Source organism: Xylocopa sonorina, unplaced genomic scaffold, assembly GCF_050948175.1.
Source record: "Xylocopa sonorina isolate GNS202 unplaced genomic scaffold, iyXylSono1_principal scaffold0056, whole genome shotgun sequence".
Lineage (NCBI taxonomy): Eukaryota > Metazoa > Arthropoda > Insecta > Hymenoptera > Apidae > Xylocopa > Xylocopa sonorina.
Window position 1 is genome coordinate 939,644 of NW_027490127.1, and position 25,203 is coordinate 964,846.

A 25,203-nucleotide genomic window follows, 5' to 3' on the forward strand; every position below is an offset into this window, starting at 1 on the left:
GATGTAAATCATATTGAAATGATAGTGCCGAATGATAATTTATGTGAGGCTTGCATTAAAGGTAAGCAAGCACGGTTATCATTCGAAAAGGTAAAGAATATGGAGCATGTAAAGCGACCATTGTTTATTATTTTGTGGCGGCACTCGCCACTAGAGGGACAGTACCGTTTACACTTTCCTGCAAGTACTCGATGACCCATCCTTTCCAATATATAGAAGTTCTGAACTGTCCCTGCATGTCATTTCATGATTTCAAATTATGTAAGCTGTAATCCTCCATGCATAGAATTATGCTTATCTGCTTCTACAGTTCAAAAGAATGTGAATTCTACAGTTCCATGCAACAAGAAGGTAGATCGCAGTGTCTGCGTGTCGAAGCATTAGAGTTTACTACTCCACACAATGCGATAGCACTTTTCATTTCAACGTTACAAAGTAAGTGAACTGTAATCTTCTACGCATAGCATTATGTTTATTTGCATCTACACTTCAGAAGAATCTGAATTCTACAGACATATGCATCGGGACGGCGTTTCATAGTGTCTTCGTGTAAAAACAATGGAGTTCCAATACTGTATGCGGTGCGGTGCAGTATCTCATTTCAACGTTCGAAAGCAAGAATGTTGTAATGTTCTATGTATCGCATTACCCTTACCTATTTCTACACTTCAAACGAATGTAAATTCGACTGATCCTTGCACCGGGCTGGGGATTCTTATTGTCTGCTTGTCAAAGCTGTTGTGATATAATTCTCCGCATTGTAAACAAACTTTCAATACTTAAAACATAACAAATCAATATTATAAACCTAACATAATTATTTAATCTTTTTATGTAATTTTTCAATACATGTTGGGTAGAGTTTCGGTTGGTCCTTACATCGGTTACAACAGGTTTTTACTTTTATCGCCTTATTTGCGGCATACTGCCTACCATTTATTCTAGACATCCGTTTATAATATTCTTTACATCCCTATCTCGTTTTTCTCGCGCGTCCTTGGAACCACCGCAGAAAATGTGTACGTTTCTTAGGCACTGCTTAAGTTTCAGATGACGTTTGTTCACCGTGATGATCCACTGTATTGAAGAGATAATCGATAACTTTTTCGCGGAAGTTTAATATTTTCATACCTTTAGTACTCCATTTTCTATATATATAACAGGCATTGACGAGAGAAGCCCCGCATACTAATTCGATAACTATTTTTCTATACCACTTTACTGTTCTGCGTAATCAACTGTGATAGGAAGACATCTGGTCAGACGATCAAACCCCTTCTTAGCTTTATTATAAAGGAACACAATGTCCGGCTTTAACTTATTGTTACTACCCTGGACAGTAACACATTTGTGGTTTTCAGAAGTGGCTAGTATGCATACCGGCCTCTTATCCGTCCACTTTAAAAATTTAAAGCCGCTCCGATTTTGAAAATACATAAAGCCACACCGTTGCTGTTTTCGTATGGCATGCAGCTGGGGAAATTTTTTATTAATTTTTACTGTACCACAAATAAATGTTCCCTTTTGCAGAAGTTCCTCGGCCAATGGGACACTATTGTCAAAACTATCTGCGTATAATATGCGGCTTCCAAATAATAATTCAACTTCCAACGTCATAACAACAGCATGCGCATGTGCTTTAATTATTATGGTTGCATTTTTTCCGACGAAAATAAGAATGTTGTGACTGTATCCTTCCGGAAGGCACAGTTTACAAAGTCTTATACCATATTTATGCCGCTTTCTTGGGATATATTGGCAAGAACTGAGGCGTCCTCGACACGAAACCATGGTTTCGTCGATTACAATATTTTTACAAGTCTTAACAGTAATTTTGAAAGTGTCGACAATTTCGTTAACAATATTTCTAAGTTTATTTAAACGGTCCTCAGTCCAAGCCGTGAAAATGTAGGATAAGTGTAAATATCTATGTATCGATGTAAACCGGTCGCGCTTTTCATATCCACGCTTGTATACATATCCTTTTTTTGAGTTCAATATAATCTAATTTCTAGCAGTGGCGCTACAACCAATATAAGCAGGACACCAATAAAAATGTTCACTTCGTTTTCTGTCATTGGCTGCCAGGCCAGTTGGTGTCTAGAAGAAAAGAAAATTTTTAATTGTAGAAGCAAATAAGCATAATGCTATACATAGAGAATTACAAATTACTTACTCAGAACGTTGAAATGAGATGCGCCATCGCATTGCATGGAGCATTAGGACTCTACTGTATCGACACCGAGACACTGTGGAACGCCATCCAGTTGCTTGGAACTGTAGAATTCACATTTTTTAGAAATGTAGAAATAGATAAACAAAATGCTATGTATGGAGGATTGCAACTTACTTACTTTGAAACGTTGAAATGAGATGCGCGACACCATTGAATGGAGCATTAGAACTCCGTTGCTTTGACTGGCAGACATTATGAAACTCGTCCCTGTTGCTTAGAACTGTACGATTCACTTTCTGTTGTAGTGCAAAAGCAGATGAGCATAATGCTATTCATAGAAGATTACAGCTCACTAACTTCGAATCGTTGAAATGAGGTGGGCCATTGGAATGCATGGTGTTTTTTAGAACACCATTGATTTGCCACGCAGAAACTATGAAGCGCAATCCAGGTGCAAGGAGCTCTAGCATTTACTTTCTCTTGAAATGTAGAAGCAGATAAGCATAATGCCATGCATCGAAGTATACCGCTTAGTTACCTCGAAGCGATGAAATGCTATGTGCCATCGCATTAGTACTCTTCCGCTTTGACACGCAGACACTATGAAGCTTCATTCCATTGCATGGAACTGTACAATTCACATTCTTTTGAAAACCTGAAGCTGTTAACACATTGACAGCCGTCCCCGCGATAACGCAGGTTTTTGAGTATGTCACTTGAGCGCCGGTCCCGTGAAAACGCGGGTTTCTGAGTCTGACGCTTGTGCGCTGATCCCACTATGATGTGCAATTTTTTTACAGGTTTGAGTATCTTGTACATCGATTTGTATGTACTTGCCATGGTTATGCCGATCTTCATTTCTTATGCCCAAGACATAAAACTTATGCGATAATTTGGAAACAATCAAAGCAAGAATTATTCTAGAACATTGCATTTCATCTTCCGTTTCGTAGGCTTACGCTTCTAGTTTACCAGTATAACAAGGTTTATTATTTTGTAACTTTTTACCCACATAATATGAGTGATACTATTGATGAGTATATTGCTGACTCTCTATCGGATTATTCGGTACATTCAGAAGATTTTGATATAAAAGTCGAGGACTGTTATATTGATGTGGGTCCAAGAATAAGATCAACAGCCATTCCACTACAGCATTCAAGTGATTCCGATGATTCCAGTCATTGTGTAATGTTCACAGGATTGTATAGTTACAGCGAAGAATGGTCAGATGTCGATAAAATTCCTACCACATCAGATTTTACAGGTGAGCCAAGTCCAAAAATTTTCCCTATTGATAAGAAAAGCGTAAAAGGAATCTATTCTAATGTTGCATGCAACTGGATGGCGCTTCATAGTATTTGCGTTTCAAAGCAATGGAGCTTTATTCATTTCTGTGACGATTGTCATTTTAACGTTTCAATGGAAGTAGGTTCAAATTTCCTATGCATCGCATAAAACATATCTGCTTGTACGCTTTAAATGATAGTGAATCCTCCTGCTGAATGTAAAGAGCTATCGTTTCATAGTGTCTGCGTTTCAAAGCAATAGGGGTCTAATGCTTTATATATCGCAATGGTCGCGTTTAGCTTCAGCGTTTCGAAGTGAGTAGGGTACAATCTTCTAAGCATTCCAATATGCTTAACTCCGTTTACAATTCTAAAGGATGTGGCGTCTACAGGTCCACGCAGTGAGTAGGCGCTTCATTGTGCCTACGTGTTAGAGTAATAGAGTTATAATGCTCCATGCAATGCGATGGCGTTTCTCAGTTCAGCGTTTCAATGTATGTTAGTTCTAAGTTTCTATACATATCAATTTTGCTTACTAGGTACTTCATAACAATGTATGCAGTTCCTACAGATCCATGTAACTGTTGGCTCTTCTAACTGTCAAATTGACATAGTAATTGACTTCCAATGGTCCATACAGCTTTTTAGTTCTACGTTTCAAAGTAAGCGAGTTGTAGGTATCTACACAACGCAGTTACGTTTACCTGGTACTACGTTACAAAATGTGCAATATCTACAGTTCCGTATAACTATTCTGCACTTCTAAGTATCAGCTTGTCAAAGTAATTGACTTTCAATGCAATGCGATGGCGCTTCTTAGTTCTACAATTCAAAGTTCTTCATCTGAACGTGTCTGTAGAAATAGCACTTCATGATATTCTAAGTGCATGTTTCAAGTTATTATATATGTTTACTCTTATCGTGTATTTCAGTTGATTGTCAATAGATTACCATTACTAAATACCCTATTACATCCAAAATCCTAATTAATTTTACATTATTTTATGATTTTCTAATAATAAATATTCCATATTAGTATATATATTTATTCTTATCATATATTTTAATTGATTGCTAATAGAATACCCTCTCTAAATAGTCCATTACATCTAAAATTCCATCTAATTTCGTACTATTTCATGATATTTTAAATAAATATTTCAAATTGGTACAAATATTTGCAGACATTTATTTTAATTGTAAAAAGGATTTCCCCTCGAAACATTAAATTACAACTAAAATTGTGCCTCATTATATATAATTTCATGACGCTTTAAATAATTATTTCAAATTATTATATATGCTTCAACTTAACATATGTTTTAGTTAATCCTAAATAGAATATCCTCTAAATACTCCATTGTATCTAAAATCTTATCTAATTTTGTATTATTTCTTTACATTTTAAATATATATTTCAAATTAGTACATATATTTACACTTATCATATATGATAGTCGATTCTAAATAAAATATCCCCATTAAATATCCCATTAGATCTGCATTCCTACCTAATACTATATAATTTTACTATGTTTGAAGTAAATATTTCAAACCAATCTATATGCTTACACTTACCATGTATTTTAGTTAAATTCAAAGAGAATATCCCCTCTAAATACTCTAATGCATCCATATTCCCATGTAATTTTATATCATTTTATGATGTGTTAAATAAGTATTTCAAATTAGTATATATGTTCACATTTATCATAAATTTTATTTAAGTGTATATATAATATCCCCTCTAAATGCTCCATTACACCTAAAGTCCTATCTAGTTTTGTATCATTCCATACTGTTTTAATTAGTTACATCAAATTGGTACTGTGACGGGTTTTCCCGTTACAATCCGCAAGAAAGGGGGGAGATCGACACAATAATAAAGGGGTATACGGAAGTTTGATCCGGGGTACAGAATATCGGGGCACAAAATATCCACGTGGTATGACCGTCGATGAATTCGCTAACGCCAAATACAAAGCAGAGAATTTTCTATCCAGTGAGTATTTCGTAACTGCGAGGCGGGGACTTTTTGGGCGCCAGCTACTCGAGGAGTAGCGAAAACTATTAGACCACGCAACCCGGGGAAATCCGGTGCGAGATAACCCTCGAAATCTCGAAATACTCTATAGCTCGACTACTCCTAGCCGAGTGCGCAAATTAGGGTCGCGGGATACTGAACTCACGGCTTCTTTCTAGATTGCCTCGACGCGGTATTACAAAAGGGTATACGACACGCCGCGAATGACCGGGGATCACCACCCGTTATACAATACAAAATTACAATACGCAATATCGCAAATGCGGCAGGGAACAAAATGGGACGCGTTAGCGTATAAGGACTCACGTTCTCGCTTCCAGCAAGTCTGGATCTCGTTCAGTCCGTCTATCTCTCTCTCTCTCTCTCTCTCTCTCTCTCTCTCTCTCTCCTCCGAATCGCTCCGTATGATCGCTGGCTCGGTTGCTCGCTAAGAATCGCTAAGAAGTAGAGGCGAAGAAGAGGATGTCTTCCTGCTGGCTAGCTCTTATATAGTTTTGCTAGGGGTCCTCGGATCCCCTTGGATCCTTCCTAGGGTTCCTTGGTGGGGTAGGGCTATGCGCGTGGGGATTGTTCGGGGCATCGATCGGTGGATTTCGGTGATCTTCCCTGATCGCTCCCTCTGGTGTGTCCAGCGGGGGTCCTCTGGATCATTTGAATTGCGGCGCGTGTCGCGCGCCGCGCTTCCTCGGCTCACCTGCAGCTCCGCTGCTCATCTTGAGTTTCCCTCTCCATGGGCTCAGGGGAGGGGTGGAGGTCCTTCTCACACCCGAGGTCCTTCCTGTCCGTCTCCATGGACTATGGCAGCGGTCTTATCGGTGCAGGGCTCTGGATCTTATCCTTCGGGCTTCAGGGTCTCTTCTGGTTCGCTTCCCGACTCCTCCACCGTCGAGCCCGTCACGCTACCTCGGCGCATAGCCCGTCCGCGGTCCTGCGGTCTTCGTATCCGCCGAAGGGGCGTCTTCTGGGTTGCTTCTTCTTTAGCTCGCCAGTCTTATTCGTAGAACGGAGAGAGAGAAAAGAACGGGGAGGGGAAGGGGGGGGGAAGGTTCTATAATCGCGTATTTCACATTTCTCGCATGAGTGGTGATCTGTGAGCTAGTCTAACCGAAGCAGGGGAGGGGTGAGCGAGCCTTGTGACGCCACCACGTCACAGTACATATACTTACACTTATCATATATTTTATATATCATATATTACATTTAAAATCTCATCTAATTTTATATCATTTCGTGATGTTCTAACCCTTTCACTACGGACACCAACTATAGCCGGCGGCCGCGCGAAGTGCTGTGCGTACTGATGCCGGCTATAGTCGATGTTCGCCAGACCTGCTGTGCGTACGGGTGCCAACTATAGTCGGTGCCGCGTGATCACCTACGCTGACTCCGTTGCTAAAACAGAATCTACCGTATCGGTGGAATATCTTTTGAATCTAGTGGCTCGTACTGTACTAAAGTCTGCCAAACACATATTCGACATACGAAGTATTTGCAAGGCACAAAACTATAATAAAAAACAGGGATTATAATATAAGATCTTACTTGAACCAATATAAGTCGGACAACATATAAGTTGAATAGATTATTGTCGACTTTTACAGTTGAGGTAAATTCTAAGGTTATAAATGATTATCTAAAAATTTTAGTTTTATGTTTGCGTAAAATTTGTTTTTTAATTTTTAATTGCACCCTCCTTACAATTTCTGGACGGAGTTCAAAAGGAATTCAATTCTTGATTGGATTAACTGATTACGAAAATGATACCGTGAGTGAAAACGAAGATCATTTCGCTGAGCACAAAAAAAGAAAGTATATATGTAGTACCTCAGACTCAGAAGTAGAGAACAATGAGCGAGACAATAAGGACCATTGTGATTCCTGGACGCCAAACACATTCATCCCTAAGTTACATCCATTTACCCCAGAAAATACAGGAATTATACCAAACATTAACAGATCAGAAAAAGCAATTGATTACTTTGAACTCTTTGCTTCAGACGAGTTCGTGCAATTTATTTTAAATGAAACAAATGCCTATTGGAAAAAAATAACAATAATATGAAAGATGGTGAAGCGACAATGCTGTCCGAAATTTACTGCTTTTTTGCTGTGTCATTTCTAATGACACGCAACAAGAAGTTGTCCTTAAAGGAATACTGGAGGGTAAACAAACTCCTGCGTAGTGACATTTTTGCTAAGATTATGCATAGAGACAGCTATTTTAAATCGTTATCGTTGCTACATTTCAGTCAAGATATCACATATACCAATGATAAATTATATATAATAAGGAACGTGGTTGATATGCTCCAAAAAATTTCTGCCATTCATTCTATCATTACCAAAAATTATGCATCGATGAGAGTATACATCTATATAAAGGGCGGCTTTCATTCGAACAATACATTCCTTCGAAAAGAAGTAGATTTGGGATAAAATCATGTATTCTTTGTGATTGTCGAACTGGTTTTGTGCAAGAACTTATTGTTTACGCTGGGTCGTCGACTATAATCAACAGCCAAAATAAGAAAATAAGAAAATCGAGAACGATAGCAGAAGCCCCAATGGCGCCCTATCTAGGAAAGGGACATACAGTTTACCTAGATAATTGGTATTCAAGTCCAGCTTTGTTTAATTTACTATATAATAATCATACAAATGCGTGAGAAACCGTAGCAAAAAAGCGACAAGGAATACCATAGATTACTGATACACTGAGAAAAGGAGGGGCATCTTCCTGGCCAACTAAAAATTTATTAGTTGTGAAATGGCTGGATAAAAAAGAAATATATATGCTATCCACTATGATACTATATTTATATATTTATATATTTATATATTTTTTATGTCCACTATACTTCAGAGTCTGCAACGGTTGTTAGGCATGGAGGAAACGAAATTATTCAAAAACGCCTATGCGTCATTAACTGTAATACTTGCATGGGTTGTGTCGACAAAGCCGACATAGTGATAATCACTATAAATTCGACGGAAATCTCTAAAATGGTAACGTAAATATTTTTTCATTTGCTGAACATATGAGTATGGAATGCATATTGTGTTTACAAGGATAACACAAGAAAACCGAAATCTATGGCTAAATTTCACTTAAATTTAATCCGAAAAATGCTGAAAAATTATCATATGAATATTTCTTAATATCATCAGAGAGACAACAACAATCCATTACGGCCAACAGAACGGCATTTTCCTTCACTGTATGAACCACGAAGAAAAAACTGAAATAGAAGATGCATCGTCTTTACGACAAACAAGAGACGCGTGTCTCGATATGAATGTAAATATCGTAATGTTGGACTCTGCGTGGAACCTTGCTTTAGAATTTACCATACTGTGTTGCATTACTAAGAATTAACGTATAATTTGATATCTCACTAACTCAAATGTATTTTTAATATGTATATTTCTATAAAATTTTTTATATTTCATTTTTATATTTTTCATATAATATGACGAAACAGTTGTTACATAACTCTCAAAAAAGTATATACACAAGAGAATTCCAAGGTGCCAATGAAAAACGTAAGTGCAAACATCGAAACCTACAGATGCGCAATATGCACACTGCACGGCGCGGTGCCCCGTTCAGTGGCGCTACTCGCGCGGAAAGGACTGCCGTAGCGAAAGGTATAAGTAAACATTTCAGGTTAGTGTATATATTTAAACACATCAAGAACGTTCTATAAACGTAAATAAAATATCCCCTCCAAATACTACAATACATCTAACACCCTACCTACCTAATTATATATCGTTTCATGATATTTTACACAAACATTTCAATTTGGTATATATATTTACACATATAATATATCTCAGCTATTTGGGAATAGAATATTCCCACTAAATACATTACATCACCCAAAATTCTATCTAATTTTGTACCATTTTATGACGTTTTAAATAAAGATTTTTATTGCATTTCATTTCACCCGTTGAAAGTTAGTAAGTATGTTGTAATGCTCTATGCATTGCGTCATGCTTATCTGCTTCTCCTCTTCTGAAGAATTTGAATCCCACACTTCCTTACAACGAAATAGTGTTTCCAGATTTCTAAGTGTTGAAGCATTTAATTTTGTGATGCTTCATGCATCGCGATATCGGATTTCATTTCAATATTTCAATCGGAGTAAGTTGTAATTTTTAATGCATAGCATTATTCTTATCTGATTCAAGACTTCAGAGGAATGTGAATTCTACAGTACCACGTATCGGGATGGGGCTTCGTAGTGCCTAAGTGTCAATGCAACGGAGTTCTAATACTCCATGCAATGCCATGGCACATCTCATTCCAACATTCCAAAATAAGTGAGCTGTAATCTTGTATGCATGGCACTATGCTTCTCTGCTTCTACACATTATAAGATTGTGAATTATACGCTTTCATGCAACAGGTTGGCGTTTCACAGTATCTGCCTGTCAAAACAATAGAGTTCTAATTCTCCATGCAATGCGATGGCGCATTTCATTTGTTCGTATCGAATTAAGTAAGCTGTAATCTTCTATGCATAATGTAGGAAACTTATTAATGAAAGAGAATTACCAGATTTTGTAAGTCATTAGATAGTTCCTTTCAACATATTACTCCAAGGACTGCTAATAAACAACTGCTGTCGCATTCTAGAATATTCCACGCACATAACATTTGAAACTTGAATGATTGATTAGCTTTTACATTAAGATAATTTCGTTATCCTTCACTCGGTCGTCCTGCATGAATATTTGCTCTGAATGTCTTCATTCATTTCGTCTTCGATTTCAAATAAATCAACATTGATTTCGTCGATCCACAATTTCATAGAATCTGCTGACATAGATGCTTGTAAGGGTCCTTCTCCTTCCCCTACCATTCGAACTACAAATCGTTGATTGCGCAAAACTCGTATAACTTCACACGGTCCAAAATATTTATGAGCTATATTTAGACCAGGACTCTGTTGCATACGTTTAATTGCTACTAGATCTCCTTCACGATAAATTCTAACATTTCGTCTACTCTTGTTAAAAGTTTTCTTATTCTCTTGTCGGATCCGGGATATATTTTTGCTTGCTGGAAGTCGTACTTCATCTCGTTTATCATGAAAAGGTGCTAGCCATTCCTTTTCAAGTATGTCTCAGATGTCAAGATAACCTTTAACACGTTCCGTACCAAGCGTGATTTCGTTGAGTTTCCTGCCGGCCCAAGTTTTACTGTCGGCGCGCTAGAACTCCGATCTCACCGCTAGAACAATAGCGGAGAGATATGCGGGAATATAAACAATGTAACTCTAGTAGGTCCGTGCATTGTCGATTATTTTTATTTACATTACTATCGACCTATGAAATTTATAAATTTGTTTGTTCCGAAATAATCTTATGTGTAAGTTTATTTTGGATTTTGAAACGCTTATGTAGCGGCTAGCATCGAGGTATGGTATGCGCACAAATAAGTTACTTTTGAGAAGACGTCCTTAGCGAACTTTCACCGCATGTTAGTTGTAAATCTTAGTCAACGACCTCAGTAACACACGCGGACTCCATAAATCGAGGGTTTCCAAAAAGGGTCTAGGCCACGGTCAAGAGGCTACACCCTTGACGTGAGAGGAACCAGACCCAGCGGAAACCCCGCTACATTGCCAAATGTTAAAATAACAAAACACCCCCATTATACCTGCTGCCGCCCTTCCAAGCAAACGCGCTAAGGGCGCAAGAAGAGGCGGCACCTAGATAAACAAATACATGATTGGCTAACTTGGTCAGATCATTCTAATAACGAACCCTACACCACACTTTTCGCTTCCCAGGGGAAGCGTTTCGACTAGAGATCTGCAATGGATCACACTACAGTTATCCTAGATCATTCAGTTGAGAAGCATACTTTTTCTGAAACGAACATCAGTGATTTTTTATCCCAGAAATGTTTACTGGACGGCGTGAAAGTACAATTGATAGTGAGAGTAGTGATGAAAACGTTGTGAATTTTAGAAGAAAAGTCATAAATAGAATTTCGTCAAGTTCAGGCTCGGATACTGATGAATCATATGCAAGTGAAGATATTGAAGAATTATTAGCAGAACTAGTTTTAGACGAAGAAGAGGAATTGGACACAGGTACTGATTCATTGGACAATATCCAATGGAACGAGTTCGGTAGTAGGCAACAATCATTTCCGTTCACTGGAAAAAGCGGGCTTTTGTTGGATTTGCCGTCTGACATTAGCCCAGGTGAAGTTCTTTCACTATTCTTGAATGAAACAGTAATAAGTCTTTTAGTCACAGAAACTAATAGATATGCAGAGCAGAAATTACTTGAACATGAAATGACTGGTCACGCTGGACAAAATAAATGGAATCTCACCACTTCCGAAGAAATTAAAAAATTTATTGGATTGATGATTTGGATGGGTCTAGTACAAACACCGCTAAAGAAATGTTGGTCAACGGATCCTATATACAATTTTTCATTGCCGCGCAGCATAATGTCCCGCAATCGTTTTGAATTACTGCTATCAAACTTGCATTTTGCTAACAATGAAACGATAGTACAAAATAACAGACTTGGAAAAGTTTTACCACTTGTAGACATATTGATGGTTAATTATCAGAAGGTTTTTTCTCCAGGCAAAGAAATTGTTGTCGATGAGACAATGGTTCCGTGGAGGGGACGACTAGTATTTCGGCAGTATATTCCAACAAAGTCACATAAGTACGGTGTAAAAATGTTCAAACTGTGCTCGACCGAAGGATACACATGGTCTTCAAAAATATATTCTGGACGGGATACCAGCGGAAAAAGAAAAATTGGCATAGCAGAAAGTGTCTGCATTGAACTTGCAGACAAATTATTGAACGAAGGACGTACTTTATTTGTTGATAATTTTTATACTAGTTATGAGCTAGCACTTAAATTTTTAAATTCTAAGACGCATGTGGTTGGAACGGTAAGGTGTAATAAAAAAAATATGCCAAGTTTTGTAATGTCGTATCCGTTGAAAAGAGGTGAAATGGTGGCACGAGAAGATCATAATGGTATTGTAGTACTAAAATGGAGAGATGTTCGCGATGTCAGAATCTTATCTACAAAACATCCTCCCATCATGGCTCGAAGCTCTGATTCTACACATCGCGGTCGTGCTTCGAAAATGAAGCCTTTGGCGATAATAGAATACAATATTGGTAAAAGTGGCATCGACAGAAGCGACCAGATGGCGTCATATGCAACAAATATACGAAAAGGCATCAAATGGTATCGCAAATTAGGAATATATTTACTTTTAGGGACAACGATCGTAAACGCACATATAGTATATCAGAGAGCTACAAAAAAAAAAAAATAGAGATAAAAAAATTCTGTGAATCTTTAGTGACAGAATGGTTGTCCTCAAAAAATACTGTGCCCAACACTAATAGACACGAAAGAAGGAATCTGTCTCACCACTTGGAGATTCGCAAGAATCAGCAGGGCAAGCCCGTAAGAAGGATGTGCGTACTGTGTTACCAAAAGAAGAGGAAAAACGTAGGACGCCAACAAGCAAAAAAAAACCTTAAAAAAACGACAACTTATTGTTTGAATTGCCCAAAATCGCCACAGATGTGCCTGGACTGTTTCAACGAATATCATACGACATAGTATAATGTAATATCTTATCCTATATAAATTAATAAAAAATAGAGTGTTATTTGTGTATTTTTTAAATTTTCATGTTGTATATTCTATATTTATACTCCAGAACTTGTTCCAATAAATTTGTTTTCAAAATGCAACAGAAAATCATATTTAACTTGAACAAGAAAAGCGTAACCCAAGTACGGGTTACGCGGGCCCCACGGAAACATGCCCGTAACCCAAGTACGGGTTACGCGGGACGGAACGTGTTAAGTCGTGGATGTGTCCCAAAGAGAAGATGTAACGGTGACGTGCCAATGCTTCGATGTATTGCTGATTTCAAACAATGTTGAACTACTTCCATATACTTATACCATTCACAGGACATAGGTGTAGCTAATTTTGCTGACAATAGTATGAATGTTCTATTAAGTCGTTCAATTTGACCATTATCTTTAGGAATTTCTGTTGTAGTTGAAACATGTTCTATATTTTCTCCCTGACAATATTGCTTGAAATCATTTGCTGTGAAAGCCGTTCCCCTATCAGAAATTATTCGATGCAGATTACAGAAAATAGTCGCTTGCTTCTTCAGGCGTGTCAAAACTTCATCTGTAGTAGTAGATTTTGTAGCATAAAGCCATGTAAATTTTGTAAAAGCATTTACCACTACAAATATGTACTGATACGTTTATTTGTTGATGGCAACGGTCTAAGATGATCGATATGAAATGTATCAAAAGGAATACTCCCATTTTCAATCGGATTTAAATGGCACTCCTGCGTCCCCTGCATCTTTTCGGCTAAGATGCATGCAACACAATTCCTTATCACCTTTCCAACTTGCTGCCGAAGATTTGGAATCCAATAATCTTTACGTACGATAGCCTCTGTCTTGACCACAGAAAAGTATCCACACTCATAAGCTCGCCTTATTTCTTGCTCTGTACAGAAAATTTCCCCGTAGAACATAATCATCCTTCTTGTTTTGAAGTACCAAATCTCGAAGTTTCATAACAGTCTGATCATCTTTCTGTGCTTTCCGCAAACGTGCTGTAAGGCTTGTATCAGATTCATCGATTAAGAAAATCGCAGGAGGTGCATTTCTACTAAGCGCAGCAACATGTATCATGTTCTTCTCTGGACGATGCTATATTCGGTAATCAAATTCTTCTAGCGATAATATCCATCACGCAACTCACAAACAAAGATCTTTCTTATTCGTTGTAAGAGTAAAATCTCGGCAATAAGTAACAATAACAAACGAAATTCCTAATAAATAAACTCCTAATTTCTTCAAAGCTTTTACTATTGCTAAAACCTCAAACTCATAGCTACTGCATTTAGATTCAAGAGAAGCTGTATTACCACTAAAAAATAATATTCATGGTGAAAAGGTTGATCTTTGTTATTTGTTTGAAATAAAATTGCTCCGTACCCTAACGCAGAAGCATCTGTATGCAACTCCGTCTGTACTTCTACTTGATAAAAGTTCACTATTCGGTTCTCACTCAGAAAAAGTTTAAGTCGTATGAATGCTTCCATTTCAGTCACTCTAAAACAAAATTTAGCATTCGCTCGCAGAAGGTTAGACAAATGTCGCGAAATTACAGGGTATTCATGTATAAATTTACGAAAATTCTCGATTAGTCTAAGAAAACTTTGTATGTGTTTAACATTGGAAATCATCGGATTGCATCAGTTTTAGTGAGGGGCGAACATATATATAACCATACATGCCCAAGAAATTTGACTGAAGTTTGCACAAAACAACACTTTTCCCAACTGAATATTAAGCCAGCTCCGCTCGCTATAATTCAAACTTTTTCATGATTTTTGATCCTACTTTTAATATCATTTGATGAAATAATCGAATCATCTATGTATGCTAAAACTATTCTCTCTCGAATAAGATCTCTAAATATGGTATTTATAAAACTTTGAAAAACTGCTGGTGAATTACATAGACCAAAAGGGACTCGTAAGAATTCATAATGACCATCTGATACAATAAATGCTGTATACTTTTGACCTGACTTATCCTGTCACACGTGAAAGAAACCGTTTCTCAAGTCAAGAGTAATAAAATTGCGCGCGCCTTGTAACAAATCTAATTGATCTTTGATCAATTGTAACGGATATTTATATTTAATAATTTTCTTATTAATTTGTCGATTATCCACACATAATCCAAACGAATCATTCTTCTTCCGAACGAGAAAAACCGGACTCGCATAATCAGAAGTAGACAACTGAGCGACTCCAGCCACAATCCACTGTTCTATCTGCGCATTAACAATCACTTTTAGCAACGCTGACAATTGTCTCGCCAATTGATATACAGACTCTTCGCCTTTCAATATTAATTTCATTGCAATTTCACGTTCAAAGGTTTTGCTCGGCTTGTAATTACTAACAAGATTTTCTATCGTCACTCGCTAATTAGGATCTAATACACGAGACACATCAACTTGATTTACTTCTAACACTCGTTACATCTATTTAAAATATTTCCGGTACAATATTTTCTCTTTCAACAATTTCGCGCGTTACTTTCGATAATGGACGAATGATTACTATCTCTAATGCTGACATCGGTTGCATTTAAGAAATTCGTTCCTATTAACAGCTTGTGTCGAACAATGGTATCAGAGATTACTTGTATACAAATCAGATGTGAGTGCCCATCTACGGTAATTTCTGCTTGAAACTCACCTAATGTTGTATTATTCCTTGAACCTTCGAAATGTAATTCATTGCGTCGTAATTGCGGAGAACCAAGCTTAATGTACTCGTCTGTGCGAATTAAACTAAAATCACTTCCTGAATCCATTAATGCTTTGATCTAGCATCCGTTAAGTAAAACATTTTTGAGATACTTTCGGTACGATACTCCTAATGTCGCGCAGCTCTCTTCACTCGCTTTAAATTTCTTGGAACGTATCGACGCAATATGTCCACGTTCTTGACATATAAAGCATTTTACACCGCGATCTTTCGTTGGATAATTCACGCTAATATGATCATGCTCACCACAATTATAACATCGTACAATATTACCGATAAATTCTTTTATCTCACCTACATTGACCATCTCTTTTCGTTCATTTCTAACGAAACTGTCTTTACACATCTCAAACTTTGTTGATCTCTGCACACTCGACATACCTCGATCTCGAAGAATTACCTTTTCAAACGCTTTCGAAAGTTGATTGGTTGTTGTAAACTGTAGAATAAGCTTGTGGTTCCGGAGCATTTCATCGGGAATGCTGTCAATCAGATATTCAAGTATTTCATCGTCGTTGATTGGTACTCGATTTCCAAGAATGTTCTTCTCGTGCAAATATTCATGAAATGTCTCGTTCCTGTTCCATAACCGCTCTTCAAATTTCTTCTTCATTTCAATTTCGCTTTGTGGATGATAAAACACAACTCATAATTCTTCCAGCAGTTGGTTGAATGCCATAGTTATATATTCTGGTTTAGAAAGAAATCATTCAAGTGCTTTTCCCTTCAGTAGCATACCGATAAGTATTCGTGCAACGTCATCTTCCAATTTATATGTCATCTTGAATAATTTGATCTGCTTCTCCCAAATTTTATAATCACCAGATTTGCTTTAGACTATTAAGAAATTGTCACCGCTACTAATAACATCAAATAGTTCGCCTTCAAAATTACGCGTCGATCTTCGTTGCTCATTTTCCGAAATTTACTCAACCTGTAATTTCTGTCGCACCGGATCTAACTCAAGGCGCAACACGGCTAACTCACGTTCTGCTAATACTTTTTCTTTTAAGAAAAGATCAATTTCAGATTGCTGTAGATTCATTGATGACTGCACGTTTGGTGATACACCAGCACACGACTCTTCATTATCTTCATGAAATTCACGTTCCGTCTGAGTCAACTTCCATCAACACGGGAAATTAATTCAGCTTTCGAACCAGCAGTAAGTAGTTTATGCTCTATTAATATCTCTCTTAGCGCTGTAACTGTAATTTTACTCAAATCGATCATTGTGAAAATTATCACTCGACAATTGCGTTTAAACTCGAATTATCTCCACACGAAAAATTAATTTTCGTTCTCGCACTATCTCTCAAAACTACATTCGCGTCGCTTGAGTATCTTCTCGAACGTTCTAGACCGTCAAGGAATTATCTTGAACGTTCTGTCTTCAAATATTCGATAATTCTTGAATATCTTCTTGATAATTACTACGCCCGAAACCCCAAAATTGTAGGAAACTTATTAATAAAAGACAATTATAAAATTTTTTATATCATTAAGTAGTACTTTTCAACTGAGATATTACTCCAAAGGCTGCTAATGAACAACTGCTTCATTATTTTAAAACATTCACACGAAAAACTCATTTGCTTTGCACATTCGCTCTCACTCGCATTCTAGAATATTCCACGTACATAACATTGACATTAAACCTGAGTTATTGATTAACTTTTAAATTAAGATTATTTCATTATCCTTCAATAACATTATGCTTGCCTGCTACTACACATTAAAGGAATGTAAACTCTGCAGTTCCTTGAAATGGGATGGTTCTTCACAGTATCTGCGTGTGAAAACCATGAAGTTTTAATGCTCCACGCAACGCGATAATACATCTCATTTCAACGTTTCAAAGTATGTAACCTGTAATCTTCTAAGCATATCATTATGCTCATCTGCTCATACACTTCTAACGAATGTGAATGCTATAGTTCCATGCATCGGGTTGCGGCATTATAGTGTTCACGTATTATAGCAGCAGAGTTCTACTGCTGCATGCAATGCGATGGCGCATCACATTTCATCATTTCGATGTAAGATGTAACTTTCTATGCTCAGGATTATGTTTGTCTGCTTCTACGCTTCAAAAGAATGTAAATTCCACAGTTTCTTGCAAGGAGATGATACTTCATAGTGTCTGTGCGTCAATGCAGTAGATTTCTAATGCTACATGCAATGCGATGGCGTATCTCATTTCAACGCTTCGATGTAATTAAGTTGTACTCCTCTATACGTAGCGTTACGCCTACCTGTCAATCAATGTGTGTCAATCAATCAACATTCAGTTGCCCAAGAATCATGCCAGTGATCAAGCCAACGCTCCAGGACAAATTCAGATTCTCAGCAGCAACAAGTCGGACATACCAGGGGATCCAGACATCATGGCAGACCTTAACATACCTGATATCTTCACATTGAAAAGGTAGACTCGTTTATTCGTCCATTTCTTTCTTATCCATGTTCCACGATGACAACCCGATCGCTCGAATAAGCTCAGTCCATTCCTCATGAAATTATTCTCAGTTCACTGCGGCGTAAACGTGGTACCACATTCGGTCTATTCACTATCTTCACGCGACTTCTTAACACATGCAAAACATCAGAACAACCGGATATACGTTTACTACAAACCCATCTTTACGCGTTAACTGAAACGTGGAAACGATTCGATGGCATCCAATTTGACCTCGAAGAATAAGACGAAACCGAAACGTCACGTCTTTACAAAATTCACAACGACTACTTCTCTATCATAACTCGCGCCGATTCGATATCATAACTCGACGCGATTGAGTTATTGAAAGGGAAATACGACTGTAGAAGTCAGGCTGCCTCTAAATATTGTGATGCAATCTGGAATATTCTTAAACCGCCAAGGAACATTGCAGAAACACTAGGCAATATCGTCGACACCGTCAACCAACTACTTCGCGCATTGAAAAATTCCAAGGAAAATATCTCGCAATTGAACACTTCTGCTTTCCATCATTCGAGCAAAGATAAATGCTAATACGTTATTCCAATGGGAACTCATAGTAAAGACAACAAGGTGCCGCCTTACACGGATCTTCTAGAGTTTTTGGAGAAACTGGCCAACTGTGTACCAGAGATGAACGCAAGAGCAAGCTCAACCGCAATTCGGGTCGACGGGAGACCATCGGACCATTCACGTTCCACGAATCAACGTACTACGAGAAATCAGATGACATTCTGATGACGATTACACCGAAAGCGGAACAAGCAGGACAACCATAAGAACCCAAGAGTGTTCAGTATGCCACGGAGGGCACCGCATCTAGACATGTGAAGATTTTCTCTAAGTCTCAACTTATCAAAGTAATTGACATGTAATGCTCCTTGCAACATTTCCTTTCAACGATACAAAGTAAGTAAGTTGTAATGTTCCATGCATAGCATAATGCTTATCCACTTCTGCACTTCAGCAGAATATGAATTCCACAATTCCTTGCTAGGGGATTGCGCTGCACAGTGTCTAGTTGTCAAGGCAATAAAGTTCTGTGGCTACTTGCATTTGCAATGCGTTGGCGCATCTCCTTTTTACGTTTTAATGCATGTAAGCTGTAACGTTCTATACATTGCGTTATGCTTATCTGCTTCTGGACTTCAAAGTGATGTGAATTCTACAGTTCCTTGTAGCGTGATGGCTTCTCGTTTCAACGTAAGTAAGTAGTAATATAGCTTGTCAATGTAATTAACATCCAATGTTCTATGCAACGCGATGGAAATTCTTAGTTCTACGTATCAAAGTAAGTAAGTTGTAAGGTTCTACACAACACAATCGTGCTTATTAGTTTCTACACTACTATGTATGTTATTTCTATAGTTCCATGTTACTGTATAGAGCTTCATAGTGTCCACTTCTCAAAGTAATTGAGTTCCAAACGTCCATGCAACGCGATAGTGTTTCTCAGTTCTACAATTAAATGTTTCTGTTGAAATTACACTTCATGATATTCAAAGTAAAAATTTCAAATTAGCATATATATTCACACTCATCATATACTTTAGTCAATAGTAAATAGGTAATCCGCCCTCCAATTGCTCCACTACAATTAAATTCCATATAATTTCGTATCATTTCATGATGTTTTAAATAAACATTTCTAGTTAGTATATATACTTACACTCTCCATATATTATAGCTAAATCTAAGCAGAATAGACATTGTAAAAACTCCAGTAGCTGTAATCTTCTATGCACTGATTCATTCTTATCTGCTTCTACACATTAAACGAATCTGAGCTTCACAGTTCCTTCCAACTGGATTACGCATCATTATGCCTACGTGTCAAAGCAATAGAGTTCTAACACTCCATTCAGTGCGGTGACACATCTCATTATAATGTTATAAAGTTAGTAAGTTCTAACGTTCTATACAACGCATTGATTTCATCTCCCTCTATACATCAAAAGTATATGAAGAACATAGTTACTTGCAACGGGATAGCGCATCATAGTGTCTGCGTGTAAAAGCAATAAATATCTAATGCTCCTTGCAATGCGGAAGCGCATCCCGTTGCAACGGTTCGAAGAAAGTAAGTTGTAATCTTCTACTCGCAGAAATATTATTTTCTGCTTCTATACTTCAAAAGAATGTGAATTCTTCAGTTCCATGCAAAAGAATGGCACTTCGTAGTATCTACCTTTCAGAGCAATAACGTTTTCTCTCTCGTTTCACGGAACTGTATAATTCACATTCCTTTGGATTGTAGAAGCAAATAAGCATAATATGATGGATAGAATGTTACTGCTTACTTACTTTGTAACGTTGAAATGAGATGCGCCATGGCAATGCATGGAGCATAGGAACTCTATTGCTCTGAAACGTAGACACTATGAAGGGCCATTCCATTGGAGGGAATTGTAGCATTCACATTATTCTGAAATGTAGAAGCAGGTAAGCATAATGCGATGCATAGAACATTACATACTTGCTTTGAAGCGTGAAACTGAGAAGCACCATCTTGTAACACAGAATATTTTTTTATTGCTTACTCCATCTTGTTGCAAGGAATCTTCAAAGCTATTCACACTGACATGTAGACACTCAGATGCGACATCCCTTTTCGTGGAACTTTGGGAATCACTTTGAAACGCAGGACTGTGAAGCTGCATCGCGTTGTATGAAGATATAGGAAGTGCTTACTATGAAACGTAGAAATAAGAAGCGAAATCATGTTGCATAGAACTTTGCATCTTACGTACTCTGGAACGTATAAACTGATAGGGACAATCACTTTACATAGATATCCTTCCTTTGAAACGTTGATAGTGAGGAGCTCCATCGGCTTTCGTAGAACTTCAGAACTTACTTGCTATGTAACGTAGACAGATAAGTGTCATCGCGTTGCTTAAAACTTTAGAACTTGCTTACTTCAACAAAGATTTCTATTGGCTTCGTCCGTTCTTTTAGAAGAGTTCTTGATAAACCACTTACTTTTCACGTTTGCAATATTTTTATATGTATGCGAGGTGTAATCGTTTAAGTTCTAAGATGATTATTTAGTGTTGATTATTATTTAGTAACTCGGTTATAAACGTGTCTGCATGAGACTTAATCAATATGTTCATAAGCCTGAAATTTATGCAGTTATTTGTTAGTCACTTATTGCTCAAACGGCAAAGATTCTGATCATTTGAAAATGATAGACTTTCATCAATTTTCTCAAAAATTGAAATACTGTCCAACTGCTTGTATTAAAGACTATAATTAAAGTTTTGAAAATATTTTACCTTTTAATGATGTATCACGTCTCGGGTCGCGGAAAATTAACCGTATGCCGGAGCAGCACCCCGTCTCGAACGGTTCGGCTCGCACATTTGGGTCGAAGACGGGGTTCTTTTTGGATCGCGGAACACTGCGTGAAAGTCACGGACGCGAGTATATAAAAAAGGGAACTTACCTTTCGAAGTCTTAGAAACCGCTAATTCCTAACTTCGTTCCAGGTATTGTTGTCGGCAAGGCTCGTCCTCTGGTATGGTCCCTCTGTACGGGCTGTGAGGCGGAATTGACAATGGAACGAGTACCCAGGCAGGCTGACCTCTGGTGCGGATCGGCGACGGAGGCGCCGATGCGGAATGGCTCTCCGGTCGGCAGACAGCAGGAGATGAGACAGTGCAGTGGTGGACGATGGAGTAGCTGCTTGTACCCACGTATTCGCGCACTAGAGAACGCAGGAAGTTCTTCCTTCCCACGCGTCGAGTTCGTTTATTCGTAGTGGAACAGCGCATTCAAATCGGATTCCAAAACCGCCGCTTTGGTTTGCCGATCCAGAGATATGGAAAACGATGGATATCTTCTCCTTAGTCTAACTGTGGCTCAATACCGCTAAGCGGAGGGCCACTCTGACTGGTCAGTAACCAAGCGTAACTAAGGTTCAGAACTCCTTGAATGATTCTGGAAGAAGCGTGAAGTCGTGGAAGACTTTGTACCATAATGAATCTAATTCTTATAAATAATTTTTTATCGTAGTGAACTATATAATTGCAATTAGAATTCTTTATGAAATAATAATAACAGAGAGGTATGTATCCATTCTTGTAATTTTGAAAAGAGTATTATATCTTACTATTTAAAATGAAATATTGAGATTTGTTTACAATCTAATGGAATTTAATTACCTTTTGATTCAATTTCACAGTGATAATCTTCCATAGTCCAACAATTTTGTGAGCTGTCCTCAGGAATCCGCAGCTCAGTACTTATAAAATGGACGACACAAAGAACAGCCTAACCAAACGTAATCGAACCGATTTTTCAATACTAATCTTATCATGTTTAACTTATTCTGCAAACTATTAAAATGCCCTTCGGAATGTGTTTATTCACAGTGAAGTAAACGGTAAACGTTACGCCTTCCACCACTGTTTACAATACGTATGTTGCATTTACTATAAAAACTGTAAGTATTATCACCTTTGTTTACTTTTTGTAACCTTCAATGACTTCATGTTACAGGTTGTTGAACTCGTTTCAAAATGCTCTATCGTATTACGGAAAAAAGAACACACCAATTCATTTTATAAAATGAAGGTAACCTTCAAATGTCCAACATACCTCCACTTACAACAAAACTATTTTCATCAACGATGGGACCTTTGTCCTGTGCTATTTTATATCAGCAAAAATTTCTATGAAACTTATAGTTTCGAGGATATCTGAGGTGCTAATTATTACTGCCCCACACTGTATATTGTTATGGATGTGTCCAACAAGGCAACGATGAACAAAGTTAAATTTAATATTACGATTTTTATATTCCTTATAATATATATGTTTTTCTGTAATTTAGCCAAAAAACAGTGTTCACGATGTCGGCAGATGAATGAATTTGCCTTAGAATTACAAGAGCCGACAATATCAAAAGTAGAATATTTATTTTCTCCGCTCAACGAGTCACTGGAAACGTTAAGTAAAGTGCGTGCCTTTCAAAAGAGTCAGATGCAAATTACGAACCTAAACAACCAGCGATTGGCACGCCAATGACAATGGATGAATATTTTATTTTATAAATAATATTTTCAGTTTATGACGGGTTGAAAGAAATATATATGACTCTCTCAATAACTATTAATATAGGAAAACAACTCTCAAAATGTCTATCAATACTCATATGTTGAACATCTACTGACATTTAACGGTTTTAACTTGTATGAAAGCACAGGTTCTCCGTTACCAAATATGGCGTAACGTCATTGCAGAGAAGATTCATGAATTGAGCGATGACACGCGTGTCATGATGGTTCTGGTGCTGCGCGACTCATACGGCGTTTTACGCTTGTTTAGGAGGTACTGGTAACACGTTCTGGCATTTTAGCTAACGAATCCGGTCACAGATGGCTACGGATCAGCTGACACTCCACGGAAGTGGCGATATAGTGCCGGTATGGTGTCGCCACCATCTTGCCGTTTGTTATCTGGGATGCTTTCTAGAGCATTATTCGGAATTAAATTTCAACATATAGCTACTTAATCGCGAATTTGTATGTACATAATTATACGTGACTGCATAAATACAATATTATATACTTTTATAACCAATGCGATATAAGAATATAAAACGAAGGATTATCCACTCTTATAAGGAGTAAAAGCAATGTTTGGTATGCAAGGTTCGTTGTAAAATATAATCAAGCAGTTAATATATCAAATCACAGCACATAATAAATCACTGAAAGTATAATGATATGAATAGTAAGAAAAACATATTTATTTGTTAGCTGTTTATAAATTCAAATTTAAAAGTCCAATTCACATTTAATATATTATTGTTTAACAAGGTGGTTTAATGTTGTTTCAAATAGGCTTGGAGAACTAGCTGGTACTTCTGCCAATGTAATTTCATTTCTGCTGGATACAGTAAAAACATATTTGCAATCTAAGCAAGGTTTCGTTAGATCTGGTGGATTTTCGAAATTTTAGAAATAAATGATGGCAGTAGTAGTTGGTTCAGCGCCAGGTGATAAACATATACAACAAGCAAATCAACGTAAACGGATTTAAAATGTTCAAGATTATATAAATTAGACTGTTACACTTTTATAATCCATGTAGCGTTCCTGTTCTTTGTAACTTACAAAGAGTCTTAAGAATGTAACGCAATGTAAAGAAGTTTGGAAACAAAGAAAGCAGGCCTTAATCTCAGATAAAGGAACATTGGATCTGTTGTGTATCGTGGTTACCGGCGTGCTGTGTTAAGGGATATGTCATTCGGTTTTAAATTTCTAAACGAGAACAATTCTAATAAATCTGGAGTCGACACATTGGAAGAAGAATTCTTCCAGTGAAAAATGCTGTATGCTGTGCGACAGCAGCTTCACATCCCCTTGATATTCTACAGAAAATCTTATGCTATTTTACTCGATTTACAAGAATCGAAACAATGAAACATATTATGTGATATTTCTGCAACTGCTACCATATACACACGTGCGCGCGCGCGCGCGCACACACACACGCGACCATACGAAATCCATCAAGATTAAAGATACTGTGTATGTATTGGAGGATGCGTACAATAAGAAAGGACTATTACATGGATAAATTGTAGAATTCCATTTGTATTTGATAATTAGATTAGAAACATTTATATGCTTTTATCGAAAATTTAAATACACCAAAATTGCAGCACGCAGGTGTGTATATATCACTTTGCGATCTCATTTTATTTTGGCAGTTATACTTATATATAAGCATCCATTCAGGCATAAAGCTTGATAATCTATCAACTAGAAAATAATTATAAAACATTAGACTTTTTCCAGGTATTGGTCTA